The 20107-nt window shown below is 41.4% G+C and overlaps 1 pseudogene; it reads right to left on the reverse strand.

Moving 5' to 3' along the window:
• Positions 1-11264: 11264 nt before the first annotated feature.
• On the reverse strand, positions 11265-11841 carry LOC114707309 (annotated as a pseudogene).
• Between the last annotated feature and the right edge of the window lie 8266 nt (positions 11842-20107).

Genomic DNA, 20107 nt, shown 5'->3' on the forward strand with positions numbered 1-20107 from the left:
AGCCTCTCTTCTTTTGCCAGTCCAATCAAGATGCAAGGTGGCAGGGCTGTGGCTACTTTCAGATGGGTGACTGCAGGGTCAGAGAGATGAAATGACAGATAAGGTCACTCATCAAGGAAAAGTTTAAATTTTCTCCGTCTCACCCACGAGTGGCAATTTAAAGCTGGTTTAGTTCAAACTAAATCAAATGAAACATGCAGTTGTCTTAGCCACAGTCTACCTGCTCTACTACACGAAGTCCCAATGGATGCAGTTCTGAACAGAGCAGAAAGAACATTCCCATCTGTGTGGAAAATTCTTCTCTATCGCTATACAGCCTCCGTTTCAGTGGATGTCTTTATAACCAAGGTCTGGTTTTCATTAATTGCTAGAGTTGTCCCATGTCGTACCCGCATCTAAGGAGAACAGTGCCTCCTGGGTACCACTAGCAATCCTCTCCCTTCACCCCAGACAGAGAACACCTTTGTTACAGCTGCTTTGTGTTTTACGTGCCCCTGAGGGCTGGCTATGGACCAGGAGTTTCATGGGAAGGGAAAGGATGACTGGGCTGCCCTTTTGGTACCTACCCCCCACCTCTGTTTTGGAGGCACCCTGAGATAGAGCAGAATCTCAAGTTCTGATGCAGCAGAGGAGAGAAAGGAAAGAAAAAGAGCTCAAGAGATGAGAGAACCTACCTATGAGGTCTTAGCCCCACACCAAGCAGACGTGCTTTGTGGAGGCAAATTCAAGAAGAAAAAAGGGAGAGGAGGCAAAGAACCCAGATTGGGAGAGAACTCTAAGGGGCTTAATACAGCACACTGGAAAGTCACCTAAATCTGGTTCACACCGCTGCTACCTTTGTCCCTTCCCATCCAAGGTAGCATTCTTGCACCTAGCTCCTGAGGCAGTGAGGATCACCATAGTTTTCACTCTGTGCAAAAAAGTAGCTAGCTGGTATTTCTTGGGTGAATGTTCTCAGCAGGAGCATTCTTAACACTCAGTAGAGTTCAGGAGTGCAAAGGCGATCCTTGTGGTGGGAAAAGGGAGGTGATAAAAATTCAGTCAGAAGGACTTGGGCTTAATTTTCTAGTGACACGCAGAGGAGATAATACCTCCTCAGGTACAGCCATGGGCGGGGTCTACCTTCTAACAGCAGCCATAAAACATTGTCTGTAGTGGCTGGTATGTCTGCAAAGCTAAGTCCCTTGACCTTGGCCATCTGGGTGTGATCTGTTTGTTCTTTCCTTTCCACTCATCCCCATGCAATTAGACTTTAAAACATTATTTATATTTGTGTATATGTGTGCATGTGATATTCAGAACCACAGGTGCCAGAGGAAGGTATCTAATCCCTCGGAGTCGGGGTTACAGGCTGTGACAAGCTACCTGTTGTAGGCGCTGGGAACCAAACTTTGGTCCTCGATAAGAATAGCAAGTGCACTTACCTAGCGAGCCATCTTTTCAGCCCCAACATTAGACTTTTGGTTTCAACTTCTTCCTTCCATTTCAAAACCAGCCATCAGGAAAACTGCTGCTGTTGTTCTTGACAGTGTATGGGTTTCTGAAACCTTCCCAGAGTAGTGGCATCTAATCTCCCAAGGGCAGTTATATCCTTCTTTCAACCCTCACATTGAGATGAGTGAGCAGAAAATGGCAGCCAGGGTGACTTGGATGAACACAAGTACATATTAATCCTGGAAATTTTTTTTAACATTTTCCTTCTGCTCTAATTTTTTGTTTGTCATATACTATTTTAGAACTCTGTCCTACAAAGGATTGTAGTAGTTTGCCATGTGTGTCTCTTCTAAAGCAGGGAAGTGGAAATTAGAAATACTTAATATTCACAACCTAGAGAATACAAAATTACTGTCTTGGTCAATAATATAGACTAACAGTGGATATAAGGGAAGTTCCTTCAGTACAATGATGAAATTATATCATTTGTATAATCCATAAGTATGCATTCAAAGGTAGTATCCGCCCTTCTATTTGACTAAGGCACAATTGATGCTTTGTGAATAAAGGTGTGATGAGATCGAGCCCCCAAAAGGTGAAAACCCGATGTGAGGGTTACTGGCTGGTGGCAGAGTCAGGGGACAGGCTCTGTGTGCCCTGGCACTCACTCATCACCCTTAAGAATGACAGCAGCTCATCTGTGTTCCTCCCTGAAGCACGCAGTGGCAGGAGCCCCTTATTTCCAAAGTATTTCTACTGAGCCCCCAAACCGTGGCATCGTGACCCATCATGACACACACACAAGGTGTCACAGCTCATAGAAGCACAAGAAACATTTCAACTCTGGTAGCTTCACCTCAGGTTCTCTCTTCTTTCAAACAGCTTGGGTATTCTCATTGTCCCAAAGAAACAGGAGTAAAAAATAAACAGAAACATACTATTTTGAGGGCAGTAAGCATCTATGGGAGATTTCCAGCTCCTGGTGACAGGAGAAGAAACACAATGGGTGCCCCCAGCCAGGAGCCCTGATAGACCTCATAGTGCTCTATGGTTGCTGATATTTTGAGGGCATCTGGGTCCTGGGTATCATCTACTCATTACTGACTCTTGGTCAAGCCTGGGCGTCTATGCCACAGCATGTGGAAAGAAGGCATGCCATGCCTTGTTAGGTCATCGAGGTTGCTCAGTGCCATCATCAACCATGCTCCCTTAGCAGCTATTTCGTAAGCATGTAGGTAGGGAGGCAGAGGTGTGCTGGTGTGCCATGTGCGTGCTCGCATGCAAATGCCAGTGTACGCACAGGATCAGGTGATTTTTTTTCCCAGCATATATTGTACATTTTATGATATTCACAAATGTAAAAACTGTGTCATGAGGAAAGAAAGCAGGAGAGGGTATTAATTACATGGGAAAGAAAGAGAAAGAGGTGAAATTGAAGGGGCAGGAAGCAGAATTGTGTAGATTTAATTGGCCTTATTTTACAGCCGTGGCTGTTTTCACAGGGTAGCAATGAACTGGCCCATAAAGGTAAAGCGCTTTTCACTGTTGAGGGGCCAGGGGCTGAAAATTTCACTGTTATTCCTCCTTAGAGCTCATGTGGCCACTTCAAATCTTAACTCTTTTTAGCCCCCGGAATTCAAGATTTCAGTACAATCATTTGAACTTGTCTGGGCTCATTTTAGTGCTCCTTTATGTTTGGAAAATATTACTCCAAATTATCCCATCTGTTGTTACACCCTTAGAATGGGCTAACCCATCCAGTGAACATTCTCATCCCCACTTTCCTATTGAAAAGAGTGAGGCCTGTTGTAGTTACATGTGATTCTGGAAATACAGACAGTTCAATTCCTGAGGAGGACCAAGGCACAGCTATTTGCTGATGATTAACGGTGATGTGCTGAGAGGACCTGGGATTCCCCAGAGGGCTCACATCTAGCCTAATGTTAGTCAGAGTCAGTGACCCTCTTCTGTTGGCTAAGAGAATCAGAACCAGAGGCCTAGCCTACCTGTCACTAAACTAGTGTCCTTCCTTCCGTATCACGTTCCTTGTGACTTCAGCCATGTACCAGCTTTAAAGGAGACATGACCTTGTCATCCATTATGTCAAGCCATAGAGAAACCAAACGTTATGTAAATCAGGATCTGCCCCTTAGAGGCTTATTCAAAGGTACATTCTGCTCTAACACACAACCGTGTGAGACAGACTGTTGTTTTTATGTCCATTTATGACTAAGGATACTGGGACTCAGAGAGGCTCAGGGTTACCCAAGGCTAATGGCTGGTGTACACAGGCCAGACTCTAAAAGGCTGCCCCCTTTTATCTCGTGTTCCCCATTTGCTGACTTCCCTATTGTTAGAATTATGTACATTGTCCTGTATCTTTTTTAACCTACTCCACCCCACCCTCATAACTCACAACACAGAGCTCAAATCTCTCAGCTTCAAGTTCAAGGTCCTCCAGGTTTCTAGATCCATCTTTCTTTCCCTCTCAAGTCACACTTCACAGCCTTGCTGTGTTTCAGCAAATGCTTTTTCTTCCACGCCCTGTGTTGCTTTCCAATCCTCCATTTGTCTCTACAACAGTGTTTTCCTCCTTGTCCCCCATGGAGAACCCTGTCTGCCCTTCCAGGATCACCTCACATGCCATCAGTTTCATGAACCTGTCTAGGACCTCTTGAATGCAATGGTTTCCCATGAGCTCCCTGGCCACAGCCTTTTTATCTTGCCTCCCACACTTGCCACTGATCTCACTGTGGATGCCTAGGCAGGGGCTTGTGTTTTCATTCTCAGCTCTTTGACTTACTCTGGGCACACAGGAAACACAGGGCGAGCTTTTTTTTTCTTTGAATGTTTTATATAACCTGGTTTCTTTCTTTCTTTCTTTCTTTCTTTCTTTCTTTCTTTCTTTCTTTCTTTCTTTCTTTGTTTCTTTCTTCCTTTCTTTCTCTCTTTCTTTTTTTCTTTCTTTTTTGAGAAGAGTTTTCACTATGTAGATCTGGTTAGCCTGGAACTCATTATATAGAACAGGTTGGCCTCAAAGTCAGAGATGTACCTGCCTCTGCCTCTCAGGTGCTTGGATTAAAAGATGTGAGCTACCACTCTAGGCTTATATACTCTTATTTTTATTTTTATTTTTTTTTTGCATCATAATACATGCTTGGTTTCCTACTGGGCCTGTCCTTTGGTGTAGCTGAAAAACTTAAGGCATTGGAATTCAATGATCTGGATTGGAACCCCAACATCTCCACTTCTGAACTGTATGACTGACTTAGGGTACCATCCTTGTGGTGCCATCTGATGGTGCCATCTTTGTGGCAGGAAGTTGCTGTGAGATTAAGTGGAAGACAGGAAAGGGTGGAAGAGAGAGCTTCAATGGAGGCTTGTTAGCTGTCTGCAATATCCTTAGAGTTTCTAAGATCTCCCAGCAACCTTAGACTCTCTGTGCGTTTGAGAATGCATGCAGTGTTACTGCTTTAGACATTATTGCCTTCCTCTGACCAATATTTTTACTCCTGTTTGACTTTCCCTATGCCCAAATGTCCCAAGTTCACTTTACTGTTGCTGGAATTCACTATGCAGAGTTCTGACCCCTTCGACCTTTCTTAATGCGTCTGTGTTTTAAGAAGCAGTGCACTGTGGGGAGAGAACGGGGAAGAAAGGAATAGGAGACCCAGGGAACTAGGAGGAACTGAGCCTCTTTGGCACGTGTGCCCATCATCTGCTGATTGAGGAGTATTTGACAGAATACACCATGAAATCCCCAGTACTTAAATGTGTAGAAACCGTTTACTTTACTCTCCTGAGCTATTAAGTGTTCATAGGCAATACGATGATGTATGCAAGTATGTTTACCCTGCCTTCCTTTCGGAACACACATAGACACACCCCCGTGCGCACACAAGCACACATGCAGACACCAAATGCCTGCTCCAGCAAACCCTATTTGAACATGTTGTTTTCTTTAACTAAGTGGTTGTTTGCAACTGTGTGCAGATTGTAACTGAGTTCTTTTTCTTTGAAAGGAGCTGTTTGCTGAAATAAATTCCACCCCTTTCTTTGTTTGGTTTTTCCTGGGTAAGCAATCAAAACCAACTGGCAGGGTCTGTGAGCTGGTTTCAGCCCCATGTGGTATCTGGCTCTACTTCTCATCTTTTTTCCTCCTCAGCTGAAGTACACGTGGTATTGTGAGCCTCAAATTCCTTTGCAGGAGGAGGTGGATTCTGTGTATCATTTATTAGGAGTCTACCAGATACCAACATTATACAGAAAGGGGAGAGAGGGTATAGAGATGAGCTTAAGGCTGAGGAGGTCCGGACACCAGAGATACCTGTCTGCATCTTCTAAGCATTTTCCCAGAATACTTGACTGGAGTAGTTCCTCAGAAAATGGCCTGGAGGCACAGGGAACTGGATAAGAGGGGAAGACACAGCATGAATTTAATCTGTATTTATTCCTAATAGACTTGGCCTTAATAAATGGTTCTGAGACTTGCAGTTTAAAACTTACATTTAATTTTATTTCTGAGTTTCCCAGATGTATGTGATGTGTATACTTGCATTGTGATCGTGTGTAAGCATGTGTGTGTGTGGGGGGGGATTATGTTAATTAAATCAGTGGATTCGTGGCAGGTGTCTTGACCTCAAACCCCCACATGCTTGCTACTTCCCCCATCATACCTGCTAAGAAGGGGACCACTTCAAGTGGGGACCATCAACTGTGTCTTGCTCACTCACTCACATATTGAGTCTGGCTTTGGTAACTGTTGTCTCAGGCTGGTTTCCACCTATGAATCATCTGCTGACATTTAGAAATCATGAATTATCTTATAAAGAGCCAAGATACTTGATTTTCTTGAGACAAAAGAAAGGAAGGAAAGAAGGAAAGAAGGAAAGGAGGAAGGAAGGAAGGAAGGAAGGAAGGAAGGAAGGAAGGAAGGAAGGAAGGAAGGAAGGAAGGAAGGAAGGAAGATTAATTTAGAAACATTGGGCCAGTCGCCACAACCTCATCAGAAACATGGATGCACATCATGGACAGGAAGCCTATGATCCAGCCCATCCCATCCCATCTCGAGTGACTCCATTCCCTGATGTAGTTTAGCTCTCCTCAGCACTTGAGATGGTGCGCTCTGAGTGCACAACATGAGGGTGTACCTTTGCCCCTATATTCTTTCATTTTCCAGTCTCCACAGGTGATTGGCATCTTTCATTCGGCCATCTTTTGACAAGTAAAACCCAAAGGCTGCCCGGCATGGGAAAAGTACTGTGCATAAATAGTTAAAGAGAGACTTGATGGGGTAGTCATCATATGCCAAGCTCTGCGTTACCTCTCTCAAGGATTCCTTGTTTAATCCTTACATGCACCTCCTAAAGTAGGCATTATGATGACACTCTGCAAAAATGAGGAAATAGAGGCACAGCGTGGTGAATACGGCTTGCCCCAGATTACATAATTAATCAGTTACACAGCTGGGGTCTGAATTCAGAGCACAGGCCATTAGCTGTTGCACTCATATAAATACTGTCTAATTTAATCAGCATGGCCACTTAGTTTTAAATGCTTCGTTTTGAACCTATTTTAGACATAGAGGAATTAAAATAAAAATACAAAGAATTTCTTCAATCCCCCCCCCTTCCACTCCCACTGTTAACATGTTAATTGACTTGGGTATGCTTTTGGATAGCGACCACTTTCTTAATCAAATGGTAGAGATTCTCAAGGAGATTGGGGCAAGGCCTTTGGAATTAAGGGTTCTCAGGATTTTATTACCAGTCACTAAACAGACCTGTGCCACACCATGTGAGTCCCTCAGGATCACACCTATTTGGGAGGGAGTCAGGCCTTTCTCGGCCAGTTTGTGAATTTGTTCCTTCACATCGTCAGAAATCAGCTTCAGCCACATGGGGATGCTACAGCTGTGAGGTGACCCGTGATGGTGGGGGTCTGGCAGCAAAGAGGGGCAAGGACTTTTTAAAAAGGCTTTGTGACTACGGTGTCACACATGGAGGAGGTGATGCTTTGATCTGTCTTGCATTTTTGTCATTGGGTTCATTTGACTCCTGGCTTTCTTTTAGGTTACTATTATTACTTATCATTATTATTGTTATTATCTATTGTTATTGTTGTTATTATTATTATTATTATTTTGACTCTGGCCATTGAATGTGTCTTGGGGAAGACAATTCCAAAATTATACAGGTTTTTTTCTCTCTTCAAGTTTTTGTCTACTGATTTTAGCACATTTTGGTCAATCTTAACTGGCTGGGTGGTGGTGGTGGTGGTGGCGGCGGCGGCAGCGCACGCCTTTAATCCCAGCACTTGGGAGGCAGAGGCAGGCAGATCTCTGTGAGTTCGAGGCCAGCCTGGGCTACAGAGTGAGTTCCAGGAAAGGCGTAAAGCTACACAGAGAAATCCTGTCTCGAAAAACCAAAAAAAAAAAAAAAAAAAAAAAAAAAAAAAAGAGTCAATGTTCGAAAGGACTTCCCTTCCTCACCTTTAGTGATGTATTTCTTTTGCCCTACTGACCACCCAACCCAGGGCCTCCCTCACACTGACGAACACTCTACCACTGAGCTGCCTCCTCCACCACTGAGGGCAGCTCTTTCAGTGAATAATCTGTGTCACCTTTTACTGTCCAACTCAGGTTGATACCCTAGCTCCACATGAGTTTTGTTATGTGGGGCAAGCTGAGCTGCTTCCTTATTTTTTATTAATAAAAAATTAAATAAACTATAGCTACATTATTCCCCCAGCTTCCCTTTTCTCTCTCTGATCCCTCCAATTGCTCCCTCTCAAAATCATGGCCAATTTTTCTTTATTATTATTTTACACACACACACACACACACACACACACACACACACACACACACGCATGCACGTACGCACACATGCACGCATACATGCACACACATGCACACTTGCCTAGCTTTATAAATGCAACCTGTTGTCAGGGCTGATCACTGGGTATTGGGTAACCAGTTTGGGGGCTCCTCCCTGGGGAAGACTGTTTTCACTCTCAGCATTCTGCAGTTGCTTGTAGCTCATTGTCTATAGGTGGGCTCCATGAGATTCCTCACTTCCATGTTATCATATAGGGATTATAATTGCAATTTGTAATAAAGAGCTGTTGCAGGAATACCAACTAATGTAACTATGTCTTGATATTTCATAGATCCACCATAAGGATTAAATAAGAGACTAGATATTAAATGGCAAGTCAGTACAATGCCTCCATAAATAATCAACACACATTTGCTAAATCTGTACTTGATATATTCATTCATTAGTCAATACATTTAAGAAATGTGAAGGATCTAAGATTTTGCTCTACTTGCAAGCTAATAAGGCTCTGTCACAGTTTCATGGAGGCTGACGGAAGTCACAAGACTCTTAGCAGAGAGAGAAGACTTTATGGCTTATTGTACAGTGAACAGCAGGATGTCTTATCTTTGGTCCTCTGGCCTTCAGAAGCCCATGGGTGATGCCCAGCATCCAGTATGGAATGGAGATTCACTTCACAGCTGAGCAATCTTGAACTTTTTCATGTATTATTGAGAGCAAAGTTCTGTTCTGTGCTCTGGGAGGAGATTGTATCTTCTGAGGCTGTTTATTTTATTACCATTCTTGGAAAGAGACCAAAACAAAAGATGTCCACTTTCAGTTCAGATAATGAAAGAGACCCAGGAAGAAGTGTCCCCCACACTGAGATCTTGAATGCCTGCCTTTTAAAAGAGCAAACTGCTTATAAGATTTTTGACTAGGGCTCCAGAAATGGACACAGACCTGTATACATAGCAAATTCCAGGACCACTCCTGGTTTCTGAAGACTTGTGACTTTGTGTGTGTGTGTGTGCACGTGCACGCGTGTGTGCCTGTGTGCCTGTGTGTGCTTGCTTGCATCTGTAGAGCCTTCTAGCTGATAAATCCCATATTAATGCTTTCCCTTCAAATTAGGCACTGATTCTGGTCTTAATCATAACTGCATTGCAGAGCAACCTACTTCAGTGTCAATTGTTTTTTCTGTCCATATGGAGAGACTATTTTCTCTATGTATTTGTATAATCTGAATGGGGGAGATAGTGCACACCTTCTCTTAGAAAGGACAGAGGTGCCTGCTGAGACTACTCTAGTGCCAACTCTGTTTAGCAATTTCCTTGTCTCATTTCTACTTTTTAAAGAGCATCTATGATATGGAGGCAGGAATATTATTGAGTATTCTAGGTTAGCCTGCATGCCACAGAGTTCCATGCCAGGGGGAGAGATAGAGTGAGACTAACACACACACACACACACACACACACACACACACACACGCACACGCACACGCACACGCACACGCACACGCGGCATCTTTTCCTAATTACCAACTCTAGTCTTTCTTTGTGTAGCCAATTTGGCAACATGACTTTTAAGAGACCTAGACTTTTGAAAGACAAACAACATCTGCTAAAGGAAACTGCCTGTTCAATGTTCTAGCTGGAAAACAAACACAATCCGATAAAAGATCCCTTCACAGTGTGTATTTAAGACAAAAAGGATTAATTACCTGCCTTCCTCACTTGTTCTCTGTGTGGACGTTCTTGGTATCTCTTTGTGTGCTCAGATTCCCTCTTCCCATAAGAAAACCCATCAAAACCAATCAGCCCCCCAACCCTCTGTTGGCCTTGTGACTTGATTGCCTCTTTGGAAATGTCTTCCCCAGGTATCTCAGTAGTGGAGTGCTCATGCACAAGGCCTTGGGTTCCATCTGCAGCACCCAGGGTGGGGTGGGATGGATGGAGAAGATGCTCTGTCCAAGACTGACACAAATTCTAAAGCATCTGGGGTTAAGATGTCAGCATATGAATTCTGAGGAGATACAGTTCCACCCAGAACCGACGCTGTCAATCATGTGCTTTGGATGCGAACGCAGCTCAGTTCAACCTTTTTTCACCACTGCTGAGAAAGATTTGGATTTATGATTTTTGACAATCCCAAAAGGTTCTGGACATTTGGACATTTGGTTCTTCAGACACATGGAACATAGTTCATTGTTATTGTTGGTTTTATTTTCACATGACAGATACCTAGAAGTGGGTTATAGGAACAAATGAATCTTCATCTTGACCTTGTACTACCACTCTCCAAGGCATTAGGACCAACTAGTGAGCCTAGTTATAAGGATCAGTATGTCTTTTTCCTGTATCCTCTCCCACCTTAGCTGTTACTAGATTTATTAATGTTGGCTCACATTAATTGCAAATTACTATCTCATTTTTAGAATTTAAATGTTTGTGATTTAAAATTTATGTTTATCAGTCTGAAATCTGGAAAATAACATTTTAGTGTCTTCTTATTAACATGTCAGTTGTACCCATGAACCAAAAATTCATATCATATCCTGTTTTTCTGTTAAATTATCTTTCATGTATACATCTGTAAGAGACCTTTATAAGCTCTGGATAATAATGCTTACCCATACTGATTATGATTATATTTTTCTGGCCTGTAGTTTGAAGTCCTATTTACTGATACATTTTGTCAGACAGACATTTTTTACTTAAAGACAGTGAAATGTCCTTAATATAAGTAATTATGGTTATTCATTTATACTGTATAGAGTTATTTAATTTTTTATGTTGCTGTGTATTGAACCCAGATCTTGTAGTGCCAGGAGATATATACTACTGAGCTGCACTCCAGCCTAGAATGTTTTAATCTTATTATTATGTCTTTTTTTAACAGTTCTTATTTAGTTTTTATTCATAATTATAAACTTAACTCTACAATCGAGCTAGACTTGGAGGGGAATGAGAGAATATGGAACTCAGAGAATTTCAGTGAGAGCAGAGATTATAGGGTATTGTGAGCAGATGGGGTGGGGGTGCTCTCCTGAGCTACAGAAGGAATGGTCTGTAGGGTAGGAAGCCGGCAAGTCAAAAGAATTAAGAGTTGTCCACAGTCAGAAATGGTGATCTTCTTGCTGATCTTGCCATTCCTGGATCCAAAATGCTCCCTGCCTTCCGCATGTTCGCACCTTCTTTCACCTTCCCAAAGACCACATGTTTGCCATCCAGCCACGCAGTCTTGGCGGTGCAGATGAAAAACTGGGAACCATTTGTGTTTGTTCCGGCATTTGCCATGGACAAGATGCCAGGACCTGTATGCTTCAGGATTAAGTTCTCATCCTCAAATTTTTCTCCGTAGATGGATCCAGTGCCATTATGGTGTGTGAAGTCACCATCCTGGCACATGAATCCTGGAATAATTCTGTGAAAGGAGGGAACCCTTATATCCAAATCCTTTCTCTCCAGTGTTCAGAGTGCAGAAGTTTTCTACTGTCTTTGGAACTTTGTGTGCAAATAACTCGAAGAAGACCCAAGGGCTCACCATCCACCATGATGTAGAAGAACACTACGGGGTTGACCATGGCTGCAGCAGGTGGCGGCAGGGAACAGCAGCATCTGCAAAGTCTATTACTGTGTCTTAACTCAGAAAACTTTACCTTAATAACTTATGAAGAGAGTGTCCAATTTTGATGATACAGCGAATTTTACTTCACTAATTTTTTTCTTTTATCTTTCATTTTGGTTACTCTAGGCCCCTTATTCTTTTATGTGCATTTTCTAACTAGCTTGTTCGGTTTGGGACTTATTGCTTACATTTTTATAGTAATGGAGTTTATGAATGAGTGTAGATTAAAGTGAAGGTTACAATTTGTATTTAGACTTTTCTCAACAACAAGTGTGAAATTTTTTAATTCATTTTAGTCTTATGAGGAAACTCTAATAAATCTTAGTAACTTTTCTCCAAAGGATATCAGCTCTATCCTGCTGGTTTATTTCTAGGTAATTATATTACCTATTACTATGCAGTAGTATTCGTAAAGTGTATTTTCTGATTGTTTGGGCTAGAAGTCAGGAATGACATCATCCATAGTGTGATTTAGTACTTAGGACACTTGTTGGATGCTCATAATAGTCTTGTGAGTGTATGTGAACATTCTTTCATATTTTCTGTGTAGGAAAGTGTGTCATTTGTGACCCCCCCCAACTGTCATTATTTTTCCTGTCTTCCTGTGTTGTCGGCTTCCTTTGTTGAAAAGTTGAGGAGAATAAGATTAGGAATTTACTTTGCCTAGTACCTAAAGGGCTTCATTACAATGATTCCCACTGGAAAATTATATTTGCTTTATTTTTTGTTTTTATCACAGTCTTAATAATGTCTTATTTTTTAAAGTTGGGAAATAAAGTCAACCTATACATATATTTAAACATATGTAAGTATATTATATATGTGCATGTATCTTAACCCAAACTTAGTTATTACACTATTCTAATGTGTCATTGAATTTTAGTTGCTAACAGTCTCTTTATTTATGATTTTTAAGTCTTTTTCATAATGGAGAGTGACTAAAATTTGTTTTTCTTGAGAGTTCCTCTTTAGACTGTGGAGCAGTCTTTAAGACTTCAAAAGTGAGTTGGAATTTCTTCTAATTTTCATAGCCTATGAAGAATCCTGTGAAATATGTATCTAGATTTTGAAAAAAAATATTAACTATGCCCAGTAAAACAGATACAACTTTATATTTATTTTGTTATCACAATAAATTTTTAGTGGTTTGTATTTGATCACATTAAAGGAATTTCAGTTTTTCCAAATCAGTGTTAAGTAATATTTTATCTAATACCAGAATTTATTTACATTTTAAAATTTATTAACATAAAGTTACTGATAGTACTTTTCATGATTTACAGAATTTCTGTCTATAGATAGTTTTATTTTCATTACAGTTTTTTTTTCATTTTTAAATACAGCCACCCAGATGCTTGTCTTCCCTGTAGTTGTTTCTTCAAGAACTTCCTTCTCATTTTGTTGGAAGCATTGCCTCAGAACACACTCGTCCCATAGCATCTAAGCCACCATGCTCTGCCTTTCTTCCTTTAGTACAGATGGCACCTGCCATTTTGTCCATGCTGCCCCCGTCCCCTTAATGCTGGATCCTTACCCTAACCCTGCGTGAAGACTCACCTCAGCATCTGTGTCCTCTCTTCCATCACTGATATGTCTCCTCCTTTGACGTGGGGTGTCCTTCTGTATGCTGTGAGTATGTGTTGCTTTTATTGGTTGATGAATAAAGCTGCTTTGGCCTATGGCAAGGCAGAATATAGCTAGGCAGGGAAATCAAACTGAAAACAGGGAAAAAGAAAGGCAGAGTCAAGGAGACACCATCCAGCTGCCCAAGGAGCAAGATGCCAGTAGATCGGTAACACCATGGCCATGTGGCAAAATATAGATTAAATAGAAATGGATTAATGTAAGTTGTAAGAGCTAGTTAGTAATATGCCTGAACAATAGGCCAAGCATTTTTAAGTAATTAATATCAAGCCTCTGAATGATTATTTACAAATGGCCACAGGACAGGGCGGGACAGAAAAAAGCCTCCATTTACACTCCTTTCTTCCCATTAAGATGTAAACATGGTATTAAATATTTCACCTTCTAAATGAACCCTTTTTTTACTCTCCCCCCTCAACAATTCCCTCTTTTCTTTTCTCCCTACATAGCAACACTACATATCTGCTTCTAACCCACTCTTTTTGGAAAAGCAATTTGAAAGTGAAACCAAGATATTCAGTTTTAGTGGATCTTATGTGAAGTCAGGATATTGCATTAGAGGTTTATAAGATTCCTTTGGCGAGTGGGTTCAAGACTGAGAACTATTAGTTTGAGATTTGGGGTTAGAACTATTACTAACTGAAGATGAAACTAAAATTCTGTAATTTTCCTGGAAGCCCATACCTGAAAACATTCTTTGTAGAAGACATGCTTGATTTACTAGGAATAGGATCATGGGATGGGAAAGCTCCTGTACCTTCCTATTATTTCCATGTTTATCTGACTGCCATGGAAATCTGGAGTGAGTAACAGGAAATCTCAGCCTGGTCCCCATAGGCTAATGCTTGCATTTCCCAGTTTACTAGTGTGGGAAGCAAGTTGGAAAAAGACATGGGAGGGGGAAGTGGGACCGTGTAAGAGCTTTGCGAGGTAGGATTTGTTTTTCCTTGTGCTGTGCTTGCCAATCACACATGGGTATGGTTGGTGTATGTTGTCACAAGCCCTCCATGGTATTATCAAAAACCTTGTACTTCCTGGGGTAGTTGTTTAATGCATATGTATTGAATAAGGAAAACTATGAAGATGTATTGTTCACCAGTGTCTGTAGAACGGTTTGCAGTTCCAGAAGCATTTAGAAAGCTCATGACAGCTACTCATAACAAAAGGGTTATTCCAGTGTTTTGTTGTTTGTCAGTTGATTGATATTCTTTGACTCAGAAATACAGTCATCCATATATTAAGTGCTGGGATTAAATGAGGATGCAAGTCTGATGTCTACCCTCAAAGACTTTAGTCGCCCGTGACTAACCCAGGTAGATAATCAGATTTGACCAGAGCTGAGTTATGTTGTTTTGTACCAATTGTTCCCTGGTCTATGCTGCAGCGCCTCTATTTTGGAATAAGAAGACTGAATATAAGAACATTTTGTTGTTGTTGTAGATGGATCAGTTGAGGGTGGACACCCCACAGTCTGTTGTTCTCTGCGTTTTTGACCAGATGTGTCTTTCTCTACTGGTCTCTGCTGTAAAAAGAAGCCTGTTGATGAGATGGGGAGAGCTACACTTCCCTGTGGATATATTGATAAGCATTTAGAATGCAGTTAGGAATCACCAGGGATATTATGAAAGAAAGGGTGGAAAAATTGGAAGAGCCAGAGGAGCAGGTGGTTTCCTACAAGACTGTGGCTCTTAGATATGACAAGGAAGCTATACCCATGAAATCTCAACATTATGGTTGCCCAAGATGTGGGCAGTTCCAACACTAGTTCCATCCCAATGTGGATGGGGGAAATCTCACAGAGCCTTACCTCTAGGTTCAGAGTTATAAGCAACTAATGACTACCAAGAGAGGGAGGATCAGGCTCTCTTAGGCATTAGTCCTCAATATGTTATCTAACACCAAGTTGTCAGCTCTAAAACCACATAAGCAATACTAAATGGACCCAGTGGGTGCATTTATATATTTATTCCTATATAGATAGCTATAGAAAACAGTAATAATTAAAGAAAAAGAAGCCATGAATTTGGGAGGGAGCAGGGGACAAGAGAGGAGTTGGAGAAAGAAGAAGGAAGGGAAATGGGGTAATTATATTTTAATTTACAAATGAAATATAATTTAAAACTTAGAGAGAATATTGCTTGCATATTATGAAGCACCTTACATATCCTGCAATGGTTTTTAAAAATGGGAGACTAAACCCAAATCAATGTAAGGCATGAAGTTGAAATGTTTTGCTGTCCAATAGGGCCTGAAAGCTGCTAGCTGTCGCCTCTGCACGGGAAGGGGGCCTTGCCTGGGCTGCCTGCTGCACACAGAGTGGGCCTTGCTGGCCTTGCAGTGCTGGAGGGGAGGGTGGTGTTTTCGGGGATTTTACAACCGCGGCCACTGCTGGGTGTGGACCCTGCTCTCACAGAACCAGCTGGTAATCAAGCAGTCTTTCATCTGCAGCTCTCCTTAGGTCAGGCCTCTCCTGTGATGCTCCGCTCCCGGTGCCAAGCCATGAACTTAATGAAATTCCCCCCCGAAAACCAGAAACGTTGTAAACTGCTACCACCAAGAGATCCTTCTCACAAAACGTCTTGTGTTGCCTTCAAAGAGACTCATAACTTCATAAATTAAAAACCTCGGGGATCACCCAGGACTGTAGTTCCCCAAGGCCAGGCTCTGGCTTAGGTTTGGTCATGATGAATTTCATTCATCAAGTTAGCTGAGTGTATTTATTTTGAAGGAATGTCTTTTGTTCTGCGTTTCATGAAACGATACATTGACAGTGAAAAATAACACAGTAGTTCTCCCCCGCCCCTCTCTTTCCCTTCCCCTCCTCTGAAATCAGAAATTCTGAAAACCAGTTTTGCAGATGGAGAAAGTGAACTTCAGAGAAGTCACATGATTCCCCTAAAATGACTTACTCTATTATTAAAGGACCAGGAGTCAACCCTGGACCTACTGATGAATGATTTGGTGCCAAGTAAGGAAACGAATTGCATATGATGAGAGAAGAAATGTTCATATGCTTGAGAATTCCCAGCTTCCAGGGTTGTTTGGCTAATGCAGAGCCCATGTGCTCCATCACTGTTTTGGCAAAAGGAACATTCACGCCATCACAGGTCCTGCATTTTCCATTCACTGACTCTTTTCAACAAACCGTATTGTGCTGAAGGATCCTGTAGCATCCTGTGCCTAAGTTGGTACTTTGGATGAATAAGGACTTGAACGTAAATTCCAGCTTTGTTTTTGGCAATGTCTTTTCATATTACAAACTAATCTCATTACCTTTAGAGTCCTTTTTGATTGGCTAAACTTCCTACAGAGTAAAAAGGACAATGGAAAGGAAATTGCTTGGTGATTTGCATACTATTCTACAGATTGAAAAGTTATTGTTGATAGCTAACATTAAAAATTGTGGCGTTCATCTGATAGTATGCCCAGCTCTCAGGGTCAGTAGAGGGAGTTTTTAAATCATCTATGAATGTATGTTGGCAGCAGATAAAAAGAAGATGTATTCATTCAAAGCCCAGAGCTATGCCTTCTGCATTTTGTGTTCATGGCCCTCACTTGCCTGACATTTTTGATCCATTCCTGGGAGCCAAATGACTCTTTGCACCTGAGACACATCTTTGGGAGGAATTTAGTTAGTTGTTTATTGACAATGTTTTCAGCAAATGAGGGAGTTCATGTTTTAGTTCTGGAAGGAGAAATCTTGCATCCAGTAAACCATTGTGGAGAAGTTTGGCTGTTTACAAAATTAAAAGCACTCAGCCTGTGACCGGGTACATTTATTTTTAAATATGTTCCTAAGAGAAATGAAAGCAATTGCCCACAAAAATCCTTGCACAAGAATCTCTGCAAACAATGGTTTTTGACCAGCAATAAGTGAATAGAGAGACACATTGTAGTCTATTTAAAGATTTCAATGCTGCTTAGTAATGAATGAATTTCAGGGATGAGTCTCACCAACACCCTGCCAAGCTCAAATAAAGCTGGATAAAAATAATATTCTCTATGTGCTTCAATTTGTGTGAGGTTCTAAAGTAGACAAAACTCATTTATGACCAAAAACAATCTTTAGACTAGCCATTGCTCATGTAGGGCCTGGTAAATGGGAGGAGAGAACTTTGTGGACAGTGGAGGAACTCTGTCTATGTTGATGGGAAATTCGACAACACCGATGCCCACTGTTGTCAAAGCTCAATACATTATACACCGATTGTGCATTTTGCTAAGTGTAAATTTAGCCTTGAAAAACTCCTTTTGTATAGTTTGGAAAATGTCAATTTTCAAAGTTTAGATTATAGCAAAAGAGGTAAGTGTTCAATGAAGTGGATTTAAGCATTTATCACATAATTAGGACACAGGTAATATGGTGGGGCTACTCGCTTTGTGTATGAATGGAGTTAACTACAGAAGGGATGGGATACAGAAGCTAGTGTGTAGCCAATCTTATGGGGTCGGTAAAAGGAGAAAGATACTGTTCCTGGGTTCACAGGGCACAATAGGCACGTATGTTGGAAGGTATCTCTATGTGATCCCAAGTCACTTCAAGTACCATCTATACAAACTTGTGGGGAGCAGATGAAGTCCTGAGTGAACATGTGCTGTTGACATGGTTACATCATGTCAAAGACTCCAGTGCCTTAGACCAATGAGAATGGCAAAGCCTTCCCTGGGTCACACTGAGAGGAATGGCAAAGCCTTCCTCTATCTGAAGTATAGATGTTATGAGTGATTGATCCCTAGCTAAAACCAGTGTGTGCTAAAATTCTCAACCATAACTCCTCCTGGATGACTGCAACCTGAGACTTGCTGAAATTAGCTAACCTGCCTCCTTCCTCCTCATTCACATGTGTACAGTAGACCCACCTCCTTGCTCAGTGGTAATATAATAAATGTGTGGAGTTTCTGGGCTGCTGGTGTGTCCACTGGAAGGCATGGGCTACCTGATCCCAGCTTTTCCATATGTGTATCTATGTCTGTCCTTTCTTTATTCCCTTGGCCCTGGTAAACTCAACCCTAAAGCCCTGGAGGTCAAAGCACAAACTTAGGTCTTAGAGATGGCCATGGGAATAAGACATCTGCTCCCAGAGTAACAAAAGCCTTGCTGTCAAAGGGCCGTCCTGCCACGATGAACACCATGAGCTGAGGACAACACACACAAATTCAGAACACTTTGCCCCTGTTTTGTAGTTCTTACACTAATGTAATTATTTCTGTCATTCCTAGGATGTCATCTATAATTGTTCTTAAATTACCCACATAGAAATCAATGCAGAGTGGCATTTGGTCACTCTCAACATATTTTAAGAAACACTCCTAGGGATGCCATTAAAAAAACTGATTTTTCTGGAAAACATTCACACAAAAAGTTTCCTTTAGACGGTAATATTTAAGAACTTCTTTTCTTTGCCTGAATCTGTTTGTGTGCATAGTCATTCATTTTGAAGAATTGTAATGTAATAAAGTAGAAACCAACCAAAATGAGAATATTATATAAAATTTCCCAAATTGCATTAAGTTCTCATACCACAAATAACCCTGGTTGTTTCCCAGTGCTGGTGCCTATGAGAATTTTTCTCAAAGCAACCGTGACTACTTGTATTCTCTATGGCTAAACTGAACAGGAGGGTGGAGACAAAGGTGCTTTACTTAAAAGCCTCGTACAAGCCAGGCACAATGGCTCATGTCTATAATCCCAGCACTCAGGGGAAGGTTGATGCAGGAGGACTGTCATGAGTTATATATAAGACTCTGTCTCAAAAAACTGAAGGGAGGAAGAATATTTATACCAAAAGGTGGCCTGATTCTACTAAGCATTGCCGTCCTGATTGGTCAGCCATCAGCTTCAAATGAAAAAGCCACTTTCCTAATTTACTTCCCTCTTGCTGTGATAAAACGCTGACCAAACTAACTTGAGGACAAAAAGGTTTAGTTGGCTTACAGGTCACATTACATCACTGAAGGAAGCCGGGGTGGGAACTGAGGGCAGGAGCTGGAAGCAGAAACCATGGAGGAATGCTGCCCACTGGCTTGATTCCCCTTGCTTGCTCAGCTACCTTTCTTGTCCAGTCTGTCCTGGCCCACCTGACTATGGATGGTAACAGACACAGTGGGCTGGACATCCCCATCTCAATTATCGACCAAGACAATGCCCCACAGACATGCCCATAGATGGAGACAACTCCCCAGTTGAGTTAGTCTTCCCACGTGACTCTAGTTGCCAAAATCTTTACCAGCACAGTCACTTTTCAGAGTACTTTTTCTTGTGGTGTCAGAAAGGTAGATCTTTTTTGCTGTTCATTAATTCACTCAAAAATTTATGCTTAAATATTTTTTTGAACATCTACTGAAGACCTTATTACTGGATTTGGTATTGTTATTTTTTTTTACTATGTTATGTGTAGTATTTTATTTGCTGCTGTGGTTCAAAGAAAAAGACATTAACATTGACTAAGTTCAAGGCACATGAATTTTATGTCAGGAATAAATCTAAAAATAAGAATTTTGGCATCATGTTAATTGACTTAAACACATTACTGTCAGAATTATTTTGCAAAGTGGTGTTGGTCTGGAAAGCACCAAAT

The sequence above is a fragment of the Peromyscus leucopus genome, chromosome 2, assembly GCF_004664715.2.
Source record: "Peromyscus leucopus breed LL Stock chromosome 2, UCI_PerLeu_2.1, whole genome shotgun sequence".
In the NCBI taxonomy this organism is placed as follows: Eukaryota; Metazoa; Chordata; class Mammalia; order Rodentia; family Cricetidae; genus Peromyscus; species Peromyscus leucopus.